Raw genomic sequence first — 21,372 nt, 5'->3', positions numbered from 1 at the left:
TAATAACTTGTCCTCGTACGTTTCCTTTGTTTTGTGAAACGGGTAAATAAGATTGTTCATCGTCTGTACTTTCATTAGTTGATGTTACAGGTTGTGATCTGTTTTAGGTAAAAATGAAAACGCGTTGGTTTAGTTTCAGTGCCTTGAATTTTTTTGTAGGGATTCCTTTCTGGGTTTTTTACGAGGAATTTTTCGACCGAGTGTTATTGAGTCGATGACATATTCTGATGGTGTTTTATCATTCGTGCTTGGTTTTTGGCTACTTGAAAGGTTATGAAATTATCTTTGAAAACCAATCAAAAATTGATTGTGTGCGAGTTGCTGGAACCTTATATCCTGAATTGTTCTTACAGAGATCGTTCCTTCGTATAAAATGGTGTTAGCTTTTATATCTCACGTGACTTGACTTTGTTCTAATTGTATTTTCCAACCGAAAAACACTTTTACTTGATAACTTGTTTTTTTTTGTACTAACTCTACGCTTGGAAGGTTCGTTGATACTAATGTGAGGTGTCCAAGGTTTATCGCCAAGAACATAGACTAATCTTCCATATGTGCCTTAGTAGGGATGTTTGTATCGAACATTTACTACATTAGAGTGTTTGTTCATGTTTTGAATCTGGAAAATTGACTTTGTTTTTACTAATTTTTCAACGGTGTAGTTCGTGTTTTCAATCATCACGATTGAGATATAAGAGTCATTTAATGTAAGTTCGATTGTATGTTTTGTGATCTATTCAATTTTTATTTCCCTTTTTATTGATTTTCAATGCACTTTCTTTTCAGATTTTTTGTTTGAATTTCCAACCTACATGTGGTGTAGGTCTTCCTTCTGAGTATAAAGTTGCGGTTAGAGTATTGTTTTGTTTTTTCGATTATGAATCTGATTCGCCTTGAGTGACTTGAATTTTGGCATACTTTTTGATTTTTTGATGAAATTTTTTTTGTAATCATAATGTTATGCTGAAAGATCTTGTGGTCCTATTCTTGGCAAAAAATTTTCATGAAGTATTCGAGATAATTTTGTCAGAAGCAATAAATTATTTATTATGATGGTTAATAGAAGATAAGTGTGTACAAAAATAGGAAAAACGAAAAAATGATTAGAAATAAAAGTATAAACGATTTTTTACTTGGCTTATTATCGTATTTTTGTATTAACTCGTTGCAAACAAAAGGAAGAATTAGTGTTTTTCTGTTAAGTTCTGCTGAGAAAGAGGTATTGGATAATGTGTAATTTTTCTAATGATTGTTTTGTTTTCAAATTTTAAGATTTACTCTTGTGCTGTTACCAAAAGTAATCTATAGTTTCATTCGTCTTGGCTAATATCGCTGTATGTAGTGTACACGATGTGAAATCGAACAATGAAGTCATGTGCTATCTGAAGTTTGTCCGTAAGGTAGAGGAGGTGCTACAAGTTCTTACAGATCGTAATGGCTTGTTTGTTTTCGGATTTCATAAAATCAGTTATTTAAATTTCGTTTTATTTCTGGTGAGAATGTAATAATTTTTGTTATGCTTGAAAAAGAAGGCGTGGAAGGTAGAGAAACTGCTGGTGGTAGAGGAGATGGTGATGTCTTCTAAAATAACTGTGTACTTTTCTACATTTGGTTCACCTTGTGGATAATTTTAGGTCATCCAATATGCAAGACGTTGCTCGGATTTTGGAGGGTAAAATGGGTCATCTTTTAACTGTGCAGAAACTGAAGTATTTGTGCACAAGTTGAAGTATTCATTCGATTGTTCATGTGGTGTGCATGATGGTGCCTGGGAATGTAGAGATTTCTGAAACATTCTCCGGTTGTGATGTTCAAGAAGTTGTTCCGATGGTGAAGTTATTTGGAATTTTTTTTAATGAAAAAATAAATTTTATTTTTTGTCTTGGGTGATTTCTTTGTTTACCTGTTGTTAATCTTTGTGTTCGGTTTCGACTTTGATGACTTATTCGTTCTAAATTTAGTGAAATTGAAGGATAGTTTAAAATGTCGGTTTTTATTGCGGTTCGTGCGGTACCAGTGTTTTCGGGGGTTTAGAGTGGGACTTAGGGTTAGATCGGATGTGGGGGTTTTGGTTGGAAGTGTGATAAGCTTTGATGTTTGATGTTTGATATTGTTTTTTTTCTGATTTAAGGAAACGGTATGTTTTTGTTAGTATTCTTTGACAAAAAAAAACTAACAAGATCGGTGTATTACGAAAATCACTAGTGCTGGTCTTCGGCATTGGAAACTTGTCAGGATTAGAGCTGATATCGGGATAAACAATTCTGCTAAAGTTTGTAGAGATAGTTTCTTTTATCCGAGAGGTTTTTCATAACTTTAGTTTTCTCACAGGCAAGGTGGCTTTTGAATATTGGACTATGACGAGGGAATTGGAAATTGATAGGTATTGCTAAAAGATAAACAGGAGGTTTACATAGTAAAATGCTCTGTTTTTTACTGATTGGTTAAACCGATAAAGTTACCAAAAATGGAAGTCGTGTTTAATTTTGAACTGGAAGTCCTGAAATTAGTTTTATAGTCCTTGTTTTGAATAAAAAACAGTCACTTAGATTTTGCTTTTTCGAGATGAAAATACCAAAGATGGCGGTTGTGTTTAATTTTGAACAGGTAGTCCTGAAGTTAGAGTTATAACTCTTGTTTTAAGTAAAACACAGTCATTTAATTCAAACATGATGGCGAATAAAAAAACGTTACAAAAGAAACGTTTTGACTGGTCAGTTTCTTTTGCTGGATCTCGCAGAATGTTCAAGTTAGAGAAATCAATTGTAGAGAGTATTAAAAATTCAAAAAGAAAGAAAGCATAAAACTATTTGAATTTCCTTGAGGCTGTTTTGTTGGTTTAAAATCTTCCTTGCATGAGATTTTTTCTTTGTCATTTTCCTCTACATGTTTTGTGTATTTCTACTTTAATCAAATTTTTATTTTGGAATAAGTATTTGATTTTTTCCTTGGTTAGTTTTGCAAGCTAGACGATTGACGAAGTTAAACTTTTCCTTTTCTTCTTCTTGTGGTCTGATTATTTAATCTTCTAATTTATGATCTTTCTTGTTTCAGTGGATTTAGTCTTAAGGTGTTGAAATTGTTTCTTTTGTGTGATGATTGTTTTTGTGTCTTTGTTTTGTCGATTGTTCTGGAATGTTCGTATGATTAATACTATTGGTGACTCATAAATTCTAGTTCCAGTAAATAAGAATTTTTTTTTCAATTCTTGAAGAGCGTTTTTATAGGGTTATAGATGATTATGCATAAAAGAATCTTAGTGATATTTTTGTAACTTACAATTCTGTTTTAGTTAAAATGTTTATATCTAACATCACTTGCTTTTCAAAAACTCGGTAGGGGAATTGAGTCATTACAAGGCAGTCATTACAAAGTACTCTAATCCACATTGATGCATTTGGGAAGTATGTTTTTTGAGAAAAGTTAATGGTTGTTCTTTTTCTGAAATATTATGTCCTTTGATAGTCGATGAGTTTCGGTTATGGAAAGCACTTAAAATTTAAAGGTTAACAGGTTACTTTTGTCTTGGGGTAAAAATATTTTAAGATACCTGTTGTTTACTTGATGGAGGTAATACAAGTTTTTAGGAAATTTCATAGTAGGTTTTTGTTTCCTAATATCAACTGTGACATTTTTTTGTAGTAGTGCTATGTTATCATGTGTCTGATAACGGGATATAAGTTTTGAGATTTTTGAAGTAATTCAGTGGATAGTTGGAGTGTATATGGTGAAAAAATTTCATTACGGATTTCGAATTTTGTTAATAAATTTTTATCGATGGGGTCTGTAAGATCCTAAGCTTTTTGATGTGTACTGTTTATTTGTGTCTAACGATCTCGCTAGATTAACTGTATCGAATAAATCGTGCTTTTCTGCACACGTGTTTTTTGTTTGTGGGTTGCCTTATGTTTCTTTATTTTTTATCCATGAGGAAAATGATTTTAAAATGTTTGTACATGTTTAGTCTTCTTCGTAATGATTTCTTAAATAGTCAAGGTAAAAGTAAAAACGTAAAGCGTTCGTATCTGAATCTTGGTTGACAACGTATTTGCATTCGGCTTGAATTTTCAAAATGCATCTAAGATGAGTAAGATGAGGTAGTGGAAAAAGCTGAAAGTGGTACACTTTGCTGAAAGGGAAGAAGGTCATTGATATAAGCGAAAGAAGGTGAGCGATGAATCAGAGAGGGTTCAGAAAAAATTAGAAAGAGGGATAGAAGGTGACGGATTGTTGTTCGCTGAAATTATTGTCACTTTGAGGACGAGCTTCAACAGTTTGAAATTGTTCAATTATCTGCTCGTAAGGATCATTCGTATATGTAATTGTCGGATAATGGCTTCTTCTTCTTCTATCATTCTTATTATTAGATTGTATTCCTAGGGATTTTGTAAACTGTGTAATTGTAATAGTGCTGCTGAGGAGTGCGTGTGTTGTATATTGTGGTTCGTCCTATGTTTTTGATTTTTTATTCATTTTTTATTTTATTTTTTGATTTGTGCCTCCACTAAGAATTTATACAAGGAAAAATAAAATTTTCCAAAAATTCTACGTGAGGGCGTTTTTTTGGTAACCACATACTTGCACAGTTGTTTTAGACCCCTTAAGGAAGAGAGAATAATAATCCTTAGTAGTTAGGCGTAGCATTTGGAAGATTCTTTTTTCTGGATTGTGATATGATATCTTCGAAACATCGATTATAGCTTTATGTATCAATGGCTAAAAAACCTACAGATTCAGCTAATTTTTGATACATTTGAAGCATCGAATGACGTCGATTTGGATCAATTTTTCTGAAAATTCCTTGAAAATGTTGATTTAGATTATGATGGTGAATAATCAATTTTGAGTTTATTCAACCTGAGTGAATAATCAACCTTATCAATCTACTTTTTTTTAATTAAAAGTTCTGTTTTCATATTAGTCTTAAACTTCTGAGTATTGAGTTTTGATTAAAAACTTCGAAGGTTTACAAATGTATTCTGTTTCTGAGTTATTTGGAAAACGTATCAGTCCATTTTCGATGCTAGGATTTTTTCTGTAAGGATAAGCTCAAAATTTTGTTTGATACCACATCATAATCTGTTGAAATGTATCGTTCGTGTTTGAACTTTTATAGTAGTGTTTAAAGGGAACCAAACAGTATTCAAAACTTACTCTTGAAAACAGACTTACACTTGAAAAGAAACTAATTGCAAATTATGGTTTTGTTTGTGATTTAAGGATTTGTGTAAGTTCGAATTCACATGCTTGATAAAATGTATCGAGTTCTGGAGTGAAGTTTCTTAAATCATTCTACTAACTAAGATGTCAAGTTTACAAATGTGAGCAAGTGTCTTAGTGAAAGGCTCCAAATTATGTGTGTTTCATCAGTGATAGTTCTTAGGGACGTGTACTGTCGCGGTTGTTTGGAAGAACTTATACAGCTACGTTTCCTTTGATTTCAGATAGTGAAACAGGTAAATAAGACTGTTTTTATCGTCTGTATTTCTTATTACTTGATATTGCAAGGATAGACAGTTTTCCTTTGTCCATATTAAATCAATTATTAATTTATTCTCAAGTTTCTGTGATTTGAGCTTTGAAAAAAAGTTCAAATGCTGACAAATGTATTCTGTTTCTGGGTAAATTTGAAAACTTGTTTGTTTATTTTGGATGCTAGCAATTTTTCTGTAAGTTTTACCTACAGGTTTTTGTTTGATACCAAACCATATTCTGATGGAATTGTATCATTCGTGCTTGAGTTTTATCTACATGAATTTTTGTGGTAGTGTCTAAAAGGAAGCAAACAATTTTTAAAGTTTTAGATTAACTCTTGAAAATTTGCAAATTGTGGTTTTGTTTGTTGCGGTTAATATTGAGTGTGAAGGATGTAAAACGCACTAACGAAGACGTCTGCTATCTGAATTTTGTCCGTAAAAAAGAGAATATGCTAAAAAAGTGTTTCAGTCAGGTCTTGATAGCTTATTTTTTTCTGGATTTTATATTACATGTTATTTCAATTTCGTTGTTTTTCTGATGTGAATGTTTAAAATTGTGGTATGCTTGAACTAGAAGGTGTGAAGTTTAGAGAAAATGTTGTTGGCGGAGGAGATGACGAGGTTTTCCAAATGAACTGGGTCTTTCTCTAGAACTTGTTGATTAATTTAGTTCATCCAATATGGAAGACATTTTGCGGATTTTGGAGAGTAAAATTGGTCATCTCCTACTTGGGCAGAAAATGAAGTAATTGTGCAAAACTTGAAATATATGTAGTGTACATAATGTTGAACTTGTGTTTGGATATTCAGAAGTTTCTGAAATGAATTCTGATCATGCTACTTAAGAAAATGATGGTTTTGAAGTTGAAAAAAACATTGAACTTTTTTTTGGTGTTGTAATTTTTATGTTTTGTCCGAAGGGTTGATTTTTTTGTCTCTCTGTTATTAATCCTGATGTTTAGTTTTAATTTTGATGACATATTCGTCCTAAATCTTGTGAAATTGAAAGATACATATCATATGTCGGTATGTATTGCGGTTCGTCTTGATATTCAGAGTTTTCGGGGATTTAGTGCGGGAGCTTGTGTTTTTGATCGAGATGTGGGAGGTTTCAAATGGTAGTGTGATCGGCAATTTTGTTATTTGATATTCTATATTTTTTTCTTCTGATTTTAGGAAGTGTAAAGTTCTTGTTAAAACTCTTCGACAAAATGCTAACAATATTGTGTTATTAGGACTACAAGTAGTGCTCGTCTTAGGCAATGGAACGTTGTAGGCATTTGAGATGATTTTTTTATTCCTGACGAGCATACTCTTTTTTGGTTGTTAGAGTAGGAGATAATTTTTTGTATAGTAAAAATCTTTTTTAATTTAGTCAAAAGGTTTACATGTAACATCTGTTGCTTTTCAAAAACTTGGTTAAGTCTCTTCGGAAATTGTTATAAGTTTTCAACTCTGAATTTGATATGAGGCGCATTTGTTAATTCCTGAATGAGTGAGTTAGTTTGTGATTTAATGTTTTTCTTTTTAAAAACTTGTTTGGTATTTTCTGTATACCTCACTCTGTTTATCTCCAATTATTATCCATTCGATATGAGTCACAAAGTCTAATTTGTAGGTCATTGTGAGTTTGAGGTGTTTACTTTTATTATACTAAGTCTTTTTATTGCTTTGAAAATTTTTGTGATTTTATAGATGCCTTCGTCGTAAACCATCTCATGTGGTGATGAACCAAAGGTTGTGCTATTATGTGAATCATCTGCTAGTGGGATCAACAACGCTTTGTTCTATTCTTTGTTGACAATTTCTGTTGAAGATTTGATGACTTTTTGTCATTTTTTTAAATTTTTATCACATCTTAAACACTCTTTCAATGACAGATTCATGACTTCAACTAGTTCATCAATCCATAGAGCATGTTAAGTTCTAATTGTGTTTTTGATTTTGTATAATTAGCATAAGGTCTTGAATCGTTTTTTTCTTCTTCATTGTCTTCTTCCGCTAGAAGGATTTCGGGTATTCCAAACTTGGATATCCAAGTTCTCCGAGTTACCTATATGCATAATAAGCTCTGCAGTGTGTTAATTGGTTGAAAACCACATAATGTGCAAAGGCGTCTAAACTACCATTTAATGTGATTTGCTTTCGGAGGATGGTGATATTGGGCCTTTAGTTTAAAAGATTATTCGGTGTTTAAAAAGTAATTTTTGATTTTTGCTATTTGTTTTTCATGTTGTGTTTTAAAAGATCGTAAGGAATCAGTAAGATGATAATTTTGCTAAGTGCACCTTTACCCCGTCAAGCAAATGTATATCATACCGACCACTCATACCGACCACCATCCATATGATGTAATACTGGTAGAGTAATGATGTATCTCTCTAGTTATGGCATCGAAAAGGTCAGTTGATTTTTTTTGAAACCTAGAAAAGAGAGTGGATGTGTCTGATTCTGCCTCTTCTTCGATGCATTCATCTTCGACTTCTCGTTCTTCAATATTCATGCACGAGCCCTATTCTTTAAGGACGCTGTAAAAATGTTGCTTTTGAGATTATTCTCAAAGTCTAGACAATTGATTCGAACCCCGTGATTTTTTTAGCTCACATTTCCATCAAATTCGCTGATGAAGGATTGTGAATATTTCGTTCGACCGTCGTGGATCACAAAAAAAGCGGTTTTTCAATCAATCCTTTTGCAGCCTCTTTTTTCTTTGCAATACTTGCTGAACAATTTTCTAAAAACACCAAAAACAACCACCCTTCAATTGAAGGTTCGGTCACATATACAACACGGAAGTAAACATAAGTAGTAGATGAGTGAGCAGAAGTGAGGAGACTCCCATATTTAAAGATAGGGAATAGAGCATCCGGTCTCCCAGCTATGTTTTAACATTGGGTAAAGATTCTACAATGTATTAGGTAAAGGAAAACCAATGGTAAGGTTTCATGATTTGTGTGATGGCAAAAGAATGGCAAGAAAATTGACATTTTTAGAATTTCGCAAAACTTTTGGCGCGCGTTATCTAATTGGTAAACATGGTTGATTATTTACGTGCAGGTTTTAGATTGATGGTTCTGTTATTAGTTTTTTGGTTCATGGTAAATTAGTGGTGAGCGTTTTTGGGCAAAAACTTAGAATTTTTATCAAAATTTTTCCAGAAAAAACTTCAAAACACGATAAGATTTGGTAATATTCGACCTTTTAACTAACTTATTAGATAATCTGATTCTCTAAAAATTTTTTCCTCTACTTGAAACTATGCTGCAACCTACTGCAACTTCGAAAAACGTCAATTTTTGAGAGAAAAAAAATAAATTACAAAGAAAAAATATAAATCAAGAAAACTTACACTTACAAGTAAAAAAATACACGTTTAGATAAAATTACTTTGAAAATTCAAATTATACACATCATGAATATGATTCAAATTTCTCTGGAAAAATTATAAAAGAACAAATTTTCAGTTTTTTTTAACTTTCTGGGAACCATTCGCCAATACTTTTTGTTAACAAAGGAATAAATTGTTCTTTTTCAACCCAAAGAATCAGCAAGGTAGTAAGTTTTGTCCAGTCGAGCAATCATGATCCAGTGTTCTCTTCTATCATTGCTTGGGGGCTGATTCAGCAATTGCAAAAAAGTTTTTTGTTAGTTGAGGTACCTTATCAGAGGGGTAAAATCCCATGTACTTGAATCTGAGGCCACGAATTCTCTCAATAAAATGCAGAAGTAAAAAATTGTCCAATTTTACAATTTTAAGCTGATTTACATCTGAAAACAAGGAAATTGATAGTTTGATAGTGAACTTTAGGACTAAAAAAAGAAAAGATTAATGAAACAAAATAGATAGTACAGAGACAGTAACGATGGAAATTCCCAAGAAATTTACCATATTTTTATAGGAACCTGAAAACCCAAAGAAATTAAACGCTTTCAGCAACTGTACCGCATTTGTCAATTTGAACGTTTGATAGTTTTTCTCCCAAGACTATCACTTCCGTTACTTGCTTCAAGGGAAATTGGCAAAAAACATTTCTAATATCAGGCTTTATCCACTAAGTGTAGGATAATGCAACTGTTCAGCTGCATCCTGTGATGAAGTCAAGTCCAAAACTAGATTATAATGATTTTGAAAATCTCTTCCATAGGATGAGCTGCCAAATCTTAGTTAAACTGCATTGCTTTCATTGTTGTAACACAAGGACGACACGGAGAAGTTGTATCAAAAGAAACAATTGCTCTTCCACCCCGAATAATTCTAAGCGCTCTCAAATGGAAATGATGATAGCTGAAACGTTTCTCATGAGAAGATCCTGCAACAGCTGATTGTTTTCATTGCTACAGTTACTATATTTTTTGGGGCGATTTTGAAAATATTTTCTGGTTTGAATTAGTTTTGACGAGATGAATTGATGAAGGTTCTTGCTACATTTTCCATGTAGTTGTATTCAGCAGAATCTGTTTCCAGATTTCATTTCAAGTTTTGATGTTTTGGTAAACAGCGAACAATCAACAATTTTCAGACCGACATTTGGATAACATGTAAGAATTAGGTCTAGCTCGAATAAGTTTAATTCGAACTTTGGTGTTTGCTAGTAACAATATTTCTCAAGTAAACAAATTAATGGCGAGCCTCCCATAGAGTAAAAACAACTGTCCTTGTTCATAAAAAGTTTGCTCTATCAGTGAACAGATGCATGTCAAATGCATCAGAGAATTCTTCGAGTTTGTATCCATGACAAGCAAATAATCCATTATTTCTCACTGCCGACGAGTTGAATTCGTTCGCTATTTGTGCCTTATGAGGATATAATCCATTAGCATTGTAACCCATTGTATTGTTAAAATAAACTTCACAATTGGAGAATAGTGAAAGATGTAGGTTGCTTACATAAGTTGAGTAAGGTTCTGGCTCCTCATCTGAATCATCCTTGCATTTTGCTTTATGTTCTATGTTTTCTTTCTTAAAAGCATCAAACAATCTTCCCTTGATAAATTGAAACTTTAAACTGAGACGGGTACCCCGCATAGTCATATGGAGAGTATGATCCGTTTCAAATTCAAACTTAATACTGCTTTCATCCAGAGAAGTACTGGGGAATACTTCTTGTATGTAATGACATAGTTGTTTCCAAAACTGGGACTTTATATAAATTCTTCAATGAAGAAATTGTAAAAGCCCCGTACCGGAAATGACTACCTCGATTTATATTCATATTTTAATGTCAAAATGTCTTTGCGAGAGCGACTGTTTTTCGGTCTACTTTTCGAGAAATTGATCTGGTTTTACCAGTTCTACGCTTGAATTCTTTTTTCCACCTTCCAATTGTTTCCCAGCTGTTTTTGTTCCCACATCTTTTGCAAATGCTATAAGTTTCTTACATTCACTAACAACTTCCCCAATCTCTGGAGCAGCGATTTCAAACAAATCTTCCCCAATTCTTTTCGCAGTTGGGACTATATATTTTTTAATAAAGGGAATTGCAGTTCTCTCAGGAGTTTGTGCAAGTGCTCCAAAACCTCTTCCACGTTGTCTTGCATGTCCTCGAAAAATAGGGAAGTCAACTGAATTTTGAGCAACCATTTCGTGTGAAGTTTAAATCAAAAAATATTATTCAAAATCTTGCGGTACAAGAGAACAACTCGGGTAATTCCTTCGAATACAAAAAGAATTTTTCACCTGTACTATCTCTTTGTTCTGTCTTGATACTATGGCAAGAGTTTTTTAAACAGTTTTTTAAACTGTAAATTTGCAAGGGCTTGATAAATCATGTACTGTCCTGTAGAATATATATCACCACTTTTTACTTTGGTGATGAATGGAATACAACGCAATAAGGGAGTTGTTGTATCACCGACTATTTGTATTCTGTAATATCACTATACATCATCAAAGAATGTATTATTATAATGTCGTAAGAATACTGAGGATAATGTGGACCTTTTCTTTTTATTATAACCCCTGTTTGATTTTGTTCTAAAAATGAAACAAAAACGTGATTCAAGCCAGAATCTTGAATAATAGACCCTGTTTGATTCTCATGTAAATGAACGGTATTCTTCAGTGTAATTTTGTCTACTGATACATAGATTCCATTATATTCAATTGTTTGTGCACCTAGACGTTCCTGAATTTTGTTGTTCATGACTTCAACTATATCAACAATTCTTGGATGTTTCTTTTCTCCCAAGGACTTTCTCTGACATCTGCGAATGTAATCTTTCCCTCAACAACATTTTGGTACAAAAAAGGGTATGATTTTTTTGAAATTGCAACCTCCTATTTTCCTTTCAAATGTTTTTGTTCAGGTAGAAAACTTGTAAAAGAACTCAGACTGTTATTCGGATAACAACTAAAGTAAGCATTAAAAACTAGCTCAATAGGGAAAGAATCAATGACAAATGATTGATAGAAACCTAATTTAAAAAATGTCCTACTTTTAACCTGAACATTTTTTCAGCTCTTTTCCATAAATTTTTGCCATATTGACTTCTTTTTCTAAATCTTTGATGATGTATGGAGGAGTTTTTCTGCAGATTTTGCCGAAGTTTTAAAACTTTCATCTTTAAACTGTGGTTTGTATCTTGTGGGAAAGGAATATCATTTTTTGAAACTTTCATGCTATACCTAATTTTGGTTTTTGGTTTAATATACCTTGTTAGAGGTTTATTGTACTGAATATACAGGAAATCAGTGTTCTTGACATCTCTAGGTGCTTTCCCAATAGACCTTTTGACGTGACAATTCATTGTAGACACAAATTGAGGTATTGCGAATGAATTTTTCACCATGATCTTCTATGTAGCGGTAACTTCTGTGTTGTAATGATTGGATGGCTCTATTTGCAAATGCAGCTTTTCTTTCACTCATTGTTGAGTAAAATTCAATGTCTTTTTTTCTCCTTGCAAAATTTTTTGAAAATTCCCCCATATTTTGTTCTTTATCAACGCAAAGTTTTTCAGGAGTGTTTTTTTGAAAGATTGTTTTTGAAAGGTGGCTCAGTTTTTGAACGCTGACAAGTCGTGAAAAAATATCAATAGCAACCAATAAATATTTAACTAGCTAAATTATCTACAAAAGCCAAGCCTATTCCCCAGATTTTTTTGATAAATTTTGAAAAAGATATATTTTTGTTAACGATGCTTTTTTGTGAGAATTTTTCCACTTCTTTGTTTGACAAGCAGCTCGTTTTACTCAAATTTTGCACAGATGCGTACGCAGCTCTACCACTAGAATACAATCTGCTCAGACTTGTCTTTTTAGATTTCCTCTGTCTTTCGCTTTGGCTTTCTTGTTGCTAACAAATTTAGATTGAACTTGAGTTGCTTCCAAAGTGGCAAAGGAAATATCTGGAAAATGATGTTTTCTCGCTTTAGTGCACACACAAACTCTACAATAGAACCTTTGTTGTCTCGATTATCTAACATGATATCTCTGACTGACTTAGTCTACTTCTAAGAGAATTCAAAATTAAATCAATAAGATGATCATTGCTACTGGCTTTGAATCTCACATTTACATCACTGTAAACAGAATCAAAATTTTTTGGTACAATCTCCTCTTTTTCTTTCTTTTGTTCCATTTCTGTTTTTTTTTGGAATTGATAAATTTATCAACTTCAGGATTGATAAATTGAGTAACGCCCAAAAAATTTCCAAGATTTTTGTTAATGATTCTACTCATCAAAAACTAAATTTTCTATATGTAATTGCTTGTCACATTCACCACTCATCTCAACTTTGGAATAAAAAAAACAATATTGATGAATATTTGAATTTCAAAAGCATAAGACAATACAAAACGATTTATATAGTTTACAATTTATAATAAAAAACATCGAGTCAATGTTCCGTATGCAAATGCTTTTCTTTCTGCACAGTGAAAAATATTTTCATGACAAAATGGGTAACTGCTACACCTCCCTTTTTTCTTCATCTTCGAAATTCAATAATTGAAATTTTGGGCATGCGTAGTCATCCAGGTTTGTAACGTTTGTTTCCAAAATTTCTGACAGAATTTTACATTTTTTTAACCTTTAGCAAAAAAAACTCCGTTTCTGGAGCTTTTAATTTTTCAAGTGAGTATCCAGCTCAGTATACTTTTCATAACCACTCCTTCAATTGATTCAATGAAGATCCTTTGTGCACCAAGCAGACTGAGATGTTGCTTTGCTTTTTTTTGGGGGAAGAAAGAAGTATTTCATATTTTGTCCATTTTCAAAAACTCCTAACTCTTTCACTATTTTGTTTTCAATACACTCAAAAAACAAAGCAACTAGACTCATGATGTTAACGGTTCCCCATTGAGGTTTTTGGTTAAAATGACTAACAATCGAACGATACATACTTTTGAAGCAAAATTTTCAATAATAAATTTAAACAGAAAAGCAATCCAGTAACCTGACCATGAAAGCAAGAACTAGGAAATCCAGTTAAAGCAAAACAAAAAGCAAGTCCCTCAAGCGTAGTAGACATGACAGACCCAGCTGCATTATGAAAAATTGTATGAAGTCTGAAAATTTTTGAATTCGCAAAAAGGTAATCCATATGGGAATTTCCGTATCCAATTAGACATCCAAAAGGGAATTTTTGCTCCGCTCGTTTTCTTTCAAATTTATGTTTGGGCCAAAACCAATACAGGTACAAAAAGAATAATTTCTTCTTTTTGAGTTTGAAGAAAATTCTTGCTTAATCAAATCAAAATTTCTGAGAATTTCATTAGATTTCTGAACGTTCATTTTTTACAGTGCTTTCGTCAATAATGATACAAGATTTTTTGAATGTTTCTTCATAAAAGAAAAAAAGAGGGGATAAAAACAACCAGTTTATTGTACTCCTCTTCTTCCAACTGAATTTGCTGATTGTTTTTCCTGTTGTTTCCTCTCCCACAAAATTCTATGAGATCAATTATTTTTTTTTCTGACCGATAACTTAGAAAAAATTTACGTCTTCCATTATGCAAAATCCACTCAAATTAAAAAATTGAGATTTTGTATCCAAATCTTGCAAATTTGGTAATTTTTGAGATTTCAAAATTGTTAGCGAAATACTCTGGGACTTTTCTCCTAGGATGGTATGAAAAAATATCAAACTATTTTGAAGCTTTAAAACCAGATTTCTGAAAAAAAACAATGTTCCAACTCATACTGCTCAGCTCAAGGAAATTTTAAAAAATTTATTCAAAAAGATGTTTATTTGAATGACATGACTATAAAAACATCAGTAAACAAAAGTGTTGAACATTGCAGTTCTCAAAAGAATAAAATCTCCAAGACTTGGGTGAGTTCATGCAACTCATTTAAAGTAAAGTTGACATTGGCAACTTGCTTGAAGATTTCGTTCTCCTCTGCTATGTACTTCTTGATTGTGGCATATACCGTTCCGTTCTTGTATGTTGCTATGTCATACACCGCATGACAGTTCTCAAGTTCCACTTCCTCCATCATTTGCATTTCTTCAAGTTGGTTCTCTGTCATGGGTACTTGCCTCATATGATGTTCGTTGAAATCCCTTAGCATCACCTCCACCATATGCCAGACTTGGATTGAACAAGTAGCATCTCTGCAAGTCTCCAAAGTTTTCTAGTCAGATGTAGTAGGTTTATCAGGTGCAGTAGGTTTATAGCTTTGATACCCAATTCTCGGTTCAAAAGTAAACTTTTTGATTGAGTAAGTTTTCCTGAATAGGTATTTGCTTAGTCGGAGAACTCAAGTGAACTGCCTTTTATCTAACAAAGACAAGGAACCTTAAAAAGACCCTTTGTGTCTTTTCCGAGCTTGGCCATGTACATGAACGGACACAATTATCTCGACTCTCACACTTCTAGAAACTCAACTGAATTTAAATCAAAGTCTGGTTACGATTCTAAAAAATTTTGTGGAGTTTCTGTAGAAGAAATACCTGTTATCGAGGAAACTGTGGAAAAGAAACATCTTTATTTACAATTTTGATATCCAGGAGGGTGAATGCGTAGGAGAAAAATCTCGACGAAGTATTGGAAAACCTAATAAAACAGTTAAACTACTGAGTTTAGCAACCAAATCATTCATACAAATGATATCGATAGTTTCTGCAAGGGCTTTCGATGTTCTAGCTGTGACACCATTTTTCACGAATCAGATCACTTGAATCAGTATCTCTAGAGATACAAGGATCGAGTGAGACATATTTACCCAAAGAACGTGTATGAGCTCCGCGAAACCTTGTTTGAAAAGCAAGAAGGATTCAATCTTCCAGTTTCTCAAGATAACCATCAATGATCTAGCATTTTGCAATTTTGAGTCAATTCGTGTTCCTACAGAGGAACTAAAAGAACCATAAATTAAAATCTGGGTTGGTAAAATGGTCCACATTACAGTCTCTATATCATCAAACCTGATTGATGAACCCATCTTTTTGTACAACAAAGTTTCACAGAACTTGATAACTGATTTGCAAAAATTATTGTAAAGTTGTTAACATAAGTGCAAAATTGTAATAATTTTTTATCTTGTGTGCGTAAACTTTGAAAAACTTTTTAAATATTGAAATTTTTTATATTTTTACTTAAAATTGCAAAACAAAATTTGTGAAAGTATCTACCAATGGCAAAATTGTTTTGATTTTTAACAATGTTTTTAGACAAACGTCTTAAAAGACTTTGCGTTTGCAAAGTTTTTTTAAACAAATTTTTCTATGACCTCTTATTTTATCTCTTTGTTCCTATCTCTTTAGAAAAAAATTACAAAGAAATTAATTTAAAAAACACAAGACTGTACTCAATATTTTCACAAATCAAAGAGCTGTCGAGCAGCTGAGTTCTCAAATTTTGGCAAGTTCTCAATGGAGCGCAAAACTTTTCTTACCTCCATCGCTGGTGGTTGTCTTGGTGGTTCGCTGGCTGGAGTTTTGGTCTCAGATAACCCCTCATCCTCTTCGATGTTAATTTGGTTCTCCACAGATCCCTTTATCCAAGAAAGAGGAAATCTTCGACTGGTTGAGCCACAAACCTAGTAGAGTCAGGAGTTTCGGGGCAGTTAATTTCCACGTGCTCAGCCACATCCTCCGTCAATTGCATTTCTTCAAGTTGGTTTTCTGTCATGGGTACTTGCCTCATACGATGTTCGTTGAAATTACTTCACATCAACTCCAACATATTCCAGACTTGGATTGGCATGTCCATTCGAGCCAAAAAATAGTCCAGAGACTGTTTCTTGTACTTGAATATGTACTAGATCAGGCAAAAACACAGTTTAAAAGGTTGCTGTTTTGCTCTGGGAAGATCATTTTAAGCAACAAGTTGAGTGAAACATACAGATTAAAAACAAGAATGATTTACAGATGAGAGTAAGGTAGTCGACGGTCGTTTAGTTCAAATTAAATAACTTAGAGTTGAGAGAGGAGTTAGTTGACGGTAGTTAAGTGGAAAGTAAAATGTTTTTAGTTAAGAGAGAGGGGTATCTTCAACTCGAATGTGTTGGTTTAACCAATCATAATTGGTTTTCCTTAGTTGGACGTGTCCAATCAGATTTCAGCTTCCTTTTATGGGATTCTCAAATAAAAATCCTGTTCAACAGGAAACAAAGTTCCATTTGAGATATTTTTACATATTGTCGTTTCCAACCACGAAAATTGTTCATTTGTTTTAGTTTGTTGTATCCTATCAAAAACATCACTTTTTGAGGACCTAAATCTTTCAAATAGGTAAAAGTGTACACAAAAGCAATCACAAAAAAGAATGACCAAAAGTTGTTTGCTGTAAAATTAAGAAATATTGCCAATATAAGTGACAAAAGAGAGAAAATTGGAAGAATAAGCATCTCGGCAAACCTTGTCTTTAAGCTAGTTGAATTTTTTGTATGTAATCAATGAGAAATTGCTAAATTTTGATTGGATAGTTAATTTTTTTGATTTTGATATAGAACATATCGGAATTGATGAATTTTTCACCACAAATCTCTAGAAAGCTTATTCCAAAACTGATCATGCAAGATTTTGAATTTTGAAAATCTTTGAAGAAATGAAGAAACAAAGAGCCTTGCAGGGGGGAGTTTTGACAATTTTGGGTATCGAATAAGGAATAAAAAGTGTCTTCGATCTGATTTCGTAGGAATTTTTTAATTAAATTAAAACTTTCTTTAAGAAAAATAAAAATTTCTTTTCTAGTCAGGTGTAGGTTTACCAGGTGCAGTAGTTTTATACCTTTGATACCCAATACTCGGTTCAAAAGTAAACTCTTTGATTGAGTAAGTTTTCCTGAATAGGTCTTTGCTTAGTCGGAGAACTCTATTTTGGACAACATAAACGCTCAAAAAACTGTGAAAAAAAATCTCCATCTTTTTCAACAATAAGGAACTCACAAGGAATATTTTTCATTTCTTGTAGAGTAACTTAAGGAAATTCAATTATTTTCGATTGACGTTTTGTAAAAAAAAGACTATTTTTAAATAGTCTATTCTTATGTCTGATTGGTATATAAAGACTATTGTTATGTCTGATTGGTTTGTTTTCTAAAATAGAAAACTGCAGAAATTTCTCCATATTTTGAAAATTGCGTAGGTTCTGATTTCTAGAAATTTCTCCATAATTAGAAAATTGCGTAGGCGATGACATCATTAGGATAAAAGCAAAATTGTGTTGGTGGTGAAGACTTTTCATATGGCCAAGAAGCAGGCTCAACCAAGTTTGAAGCAGTCGAGTGTTTGTCCTTTTTGCGAACAAGAGTTCCCAAGTTACTACTCTCTCCATCAACGTCGGAGAAAGGAACATGAAGCAAAACAATGGAAACCCAGTGTTACTGTAGCGGACTTGAACATAATTTTGCGGGAAGAAGGGGAAGATGATGAAAAAGTGAAAGAGGAATTTAGTGCTTGTCAACATTTTCTGGTGGATGCGGAGATTGAAAATAGGAGACACATACAGTATTTAACTTAGGTATTCAACACTAAAATAATCAACGAGAAACTTGAAAAAGTCTTCAACAAGCTCGATCCTGCCGCAAAGATCAGCCTTGCCTTGAAGTTTCTTCTTCAAAATATTGACACTGGTGAAGATCGATATTTCTACGCCCATGAAAAAATACTTTATTTGAAATTTCCCACTTAGTTCGTACGAAAGCGGATTTGATAACAGTACAACGAAAAATTAAAAAAAATTGATATTGTTGAGCAATGTACCCAAGAACGTCAAAACACAAAATAGCGCTTCAACTTGATTACTAACGTCTCAATTTTTGCTGCTTTGCTCAAAAACATTCCAATGGGGTCTAGACTCTGTCTTACCCGAACCTTTATTACGACATAAGCAAGCAAACTGTCTTTTATCTAACAAAGACAAGGAACCTTACAAAGACTCTTTGTGTCTTTTCCGCGCATTGGCCATGTACGGGCACAATGATCTCGACTCTCACACTTCTAGATATTTAACTGAATTTGAATCAGGGTCTGGTTATGATCGTAAAAAATTTTTTTGTGTCGAATTTTCTGTAGAAGACTTACCTGCTGTCGCAGAAATTGTTGTGCAAAAAAAAACATCTTTACATACGATTTCGATATCCAAGAAGGTGAATGCGTAGAAGAAAAAAATGGAAAATTTGATAAAACAGTTAAACTACTGTAAAATAAAATCAATATTTTCTGCAAGTGCTTTCAATGCCCTAGCTGTGACACCTTTTTACACAAATCAGTCCTTTTGAATCAGCATCTCCTGAGATGCAAGGATCGAGTGAGATATTTTTAACCAAAGAAAGTGTATGAGCTCCAAGAAACCTTGTTTGAAAAGCTAGAAGGATTCAATCTTCCAGTTTCTGAAGATAACAATCAATGATCTGGCAATTTGCAATTTCGCGTCGATTTGTGTTCCTACAGAGGAACTAAAATACAATCTGGATTGAAAAACATGTCCCAATTTTAGTCTGTATATCATCAAACTTGATTGATGGACCCATCTTTTTGTACAACAAGGATTCACAGAATTTGATAATTGATTTTGTAAGCAACCTCGAAATGTTAGCTGGAGAAAAAGCTAGAGATGTCAACGAAAATTCAAGATATTGAAGTAGATGTCAATGAACGATTCAAAAAGATCTTTGATCAGCCAAACGAACGTGGTAAAAATTATTCAAGTAATAAACTTGTACGAAAACGAACTTGAGTACGAAAACAAAAAATTGTTGAGCAATCCAAACTGACTCAATGCGTTAAAATTTATTTAGCATAAAAATTAAACTTCAGAAGAAAAGAAGAAGCTGTTCGACAAACGTAGCAATCTCGAGAACGAACATTATAAACGCCGAGAAACTATTTTGTAATACATAGAGAGTCAGAGTCGTTGCTCAAAAAGTGATACAAATACTGAAAAATGTAGGATTTATATAGAACGAGCGGTCGATGTAAAAAATGAGTTGACTGATATGGTTGCTAAAAGTGCCAACTCCGACGAATTGATACTGACTTTGGGCATGTGGCTTCATAAGTTGACACAAAGTACGGGTGAAATTTTGCAGAAAGCTATCACGCATAAAACACCCTTGAGACAGTAATAAAGCATGACAGCAAAGATACCAGCTCAAAAACTTTTCATCATTAGAGATAGCAGCTTAAAATTTTTTCATCAGCTCAAAAATTTCTCAAAAAGACTGTATAACCAGAGCCCCATCAAACAGATACCCGCTCTAAAATGTCATATCGAAAAGTAGTACAAGTTGAGGCTAAAGTGGGGGGTCCTCGAAGACCCCCATGTTATAAGTTAGGGAACAGAGCATCAGGTCTTCCAGCTATAACTTAACGTTGGGGATAGAGTCTACATTGTATTAGGATAGGGAATATAAACGGTAAGAATTCGTGGTTTATGTGATGGTAAGAGAATGTTAGAATGGTAAGAAAAACGAATGTTCTTTGGACTTTTTGTGAAAATGTCTAGTTTTTTTGCAAAACTCAAGGCGCGCGATATCTAATTGGTGGATAACGCTGGTAAATTACGTGTAGATTAGGAAATGAAAGTATTTTATTTAGTTTTCTAATTCATGGTAAGTTAGTGGTAAGAGTTTTTAGGCAAAAACTTGGAATTTTTATGAAGAGTTTTTTTCGAAAAACTTTAAAACTCGATTAGCTTTGTTATAGTTTGACCTAATAACTATATTTTTAGATAGTCTTTTTTTTAAACAGTGTACCATCTACCTGAAACTATGCTGAAACTTACTGAAACTTCAAAAAAAAAATTTGAGAAAAAAATTAAATTACAAAAAATATATAAATAAATCACTGCGTCTTATTTGATTTTCACCGCAACTTTATAAAAAACACCAAGAAAGTACTAATTCGTTCAATGGTTTAATAAGTTGCATCACTTGCAAATTTAGTATCAGTTCTTATAATCTCAACGGTTTTGAAGGAATTCCATCATCTTTAACTTGTCTTTTTGAATCAAGTTAACTAAGTCTTTTCTTTGTCTGTACATATGTAAAAGCCATATGATTTATAGTTCTGAATCCTCTGTTAGCAGATGGAAGGTTAACTGCTTCATCGAGAACTCTCCTGTTTTTTTTGCCATGGGGCTACGTTTACTACTGAATATGAACTTGTCTGACTTGTTGTCATAGCAGTAATAAGTTCTGCTACATAAACAAAGCAATTCTCTGCACCTGAATTACTCTTTAAAAAGTCCCGGCTCCCGTTTATTATACGTTTTATGGTTACTGCAACAAGCTAGAGGGAAGAAATTAGACTTTGCATCTGCTTTGAAAAAGTCTCTGCAGTCCTTTTCCCTCATTTTTCCTCTTTTTGTCTCTTTTTTCTGATTGGATACATTCATATAAGTTTTCTTCCGCAAACGCCAAGTAAAGTGAGTCTGTGCCCATCTCTAACTCTTCAAACTTGCTTACATCACATAATTCGTCAAAGAAGTTATAGTATTGCTCCAA

At 33.0% G+C, this 21,372-nt stretch overlaps 1 protein-coding gene across 1 annotated transcript in view; it reads right to left on the bottom strand.

Annotated features, from left to right (window-relative positions):
- LOC134853023 (histidine--tRNA ligase, cytoplasmic-like) overlaps positions 1-20,792 on the bottom strand; it is a 226,354-nt gene extending 205,562 nt beyond the window's left edge. The window contains exon 1 of the mRNA XM_063868938.1: positions 20,782-20,792. The gene's annotated coding sequence lies outside the window, so the exon portion shown is untranslated. The remainder of the gene's footprint in view (positions 1-20,781) is intronic.
- Positions 20,793-21,372: the final 580 nt, after the last annotated feature.

The sequence above is a fragment of the Symsagittifera roscoffensis genome, chromosome 8, assembly GCF_963678635.1.
Source record: "Symsagittifera roscoffensis chromosome 8, txSymRosc1.1, whole genome shotgun sequence".
Taxonomy (NCBI): Eukaryota; Metazoa; Xenacoelomorpha; order Acoela; family Convolutidae; genus Symsagittifera; species Symsagittifera roscoffensis.
The sequence above is the reverse complement of the archived record's forward strand: the minus strand, read 5'-3'. Positions and strand labels throughout refer to the sequence as shown.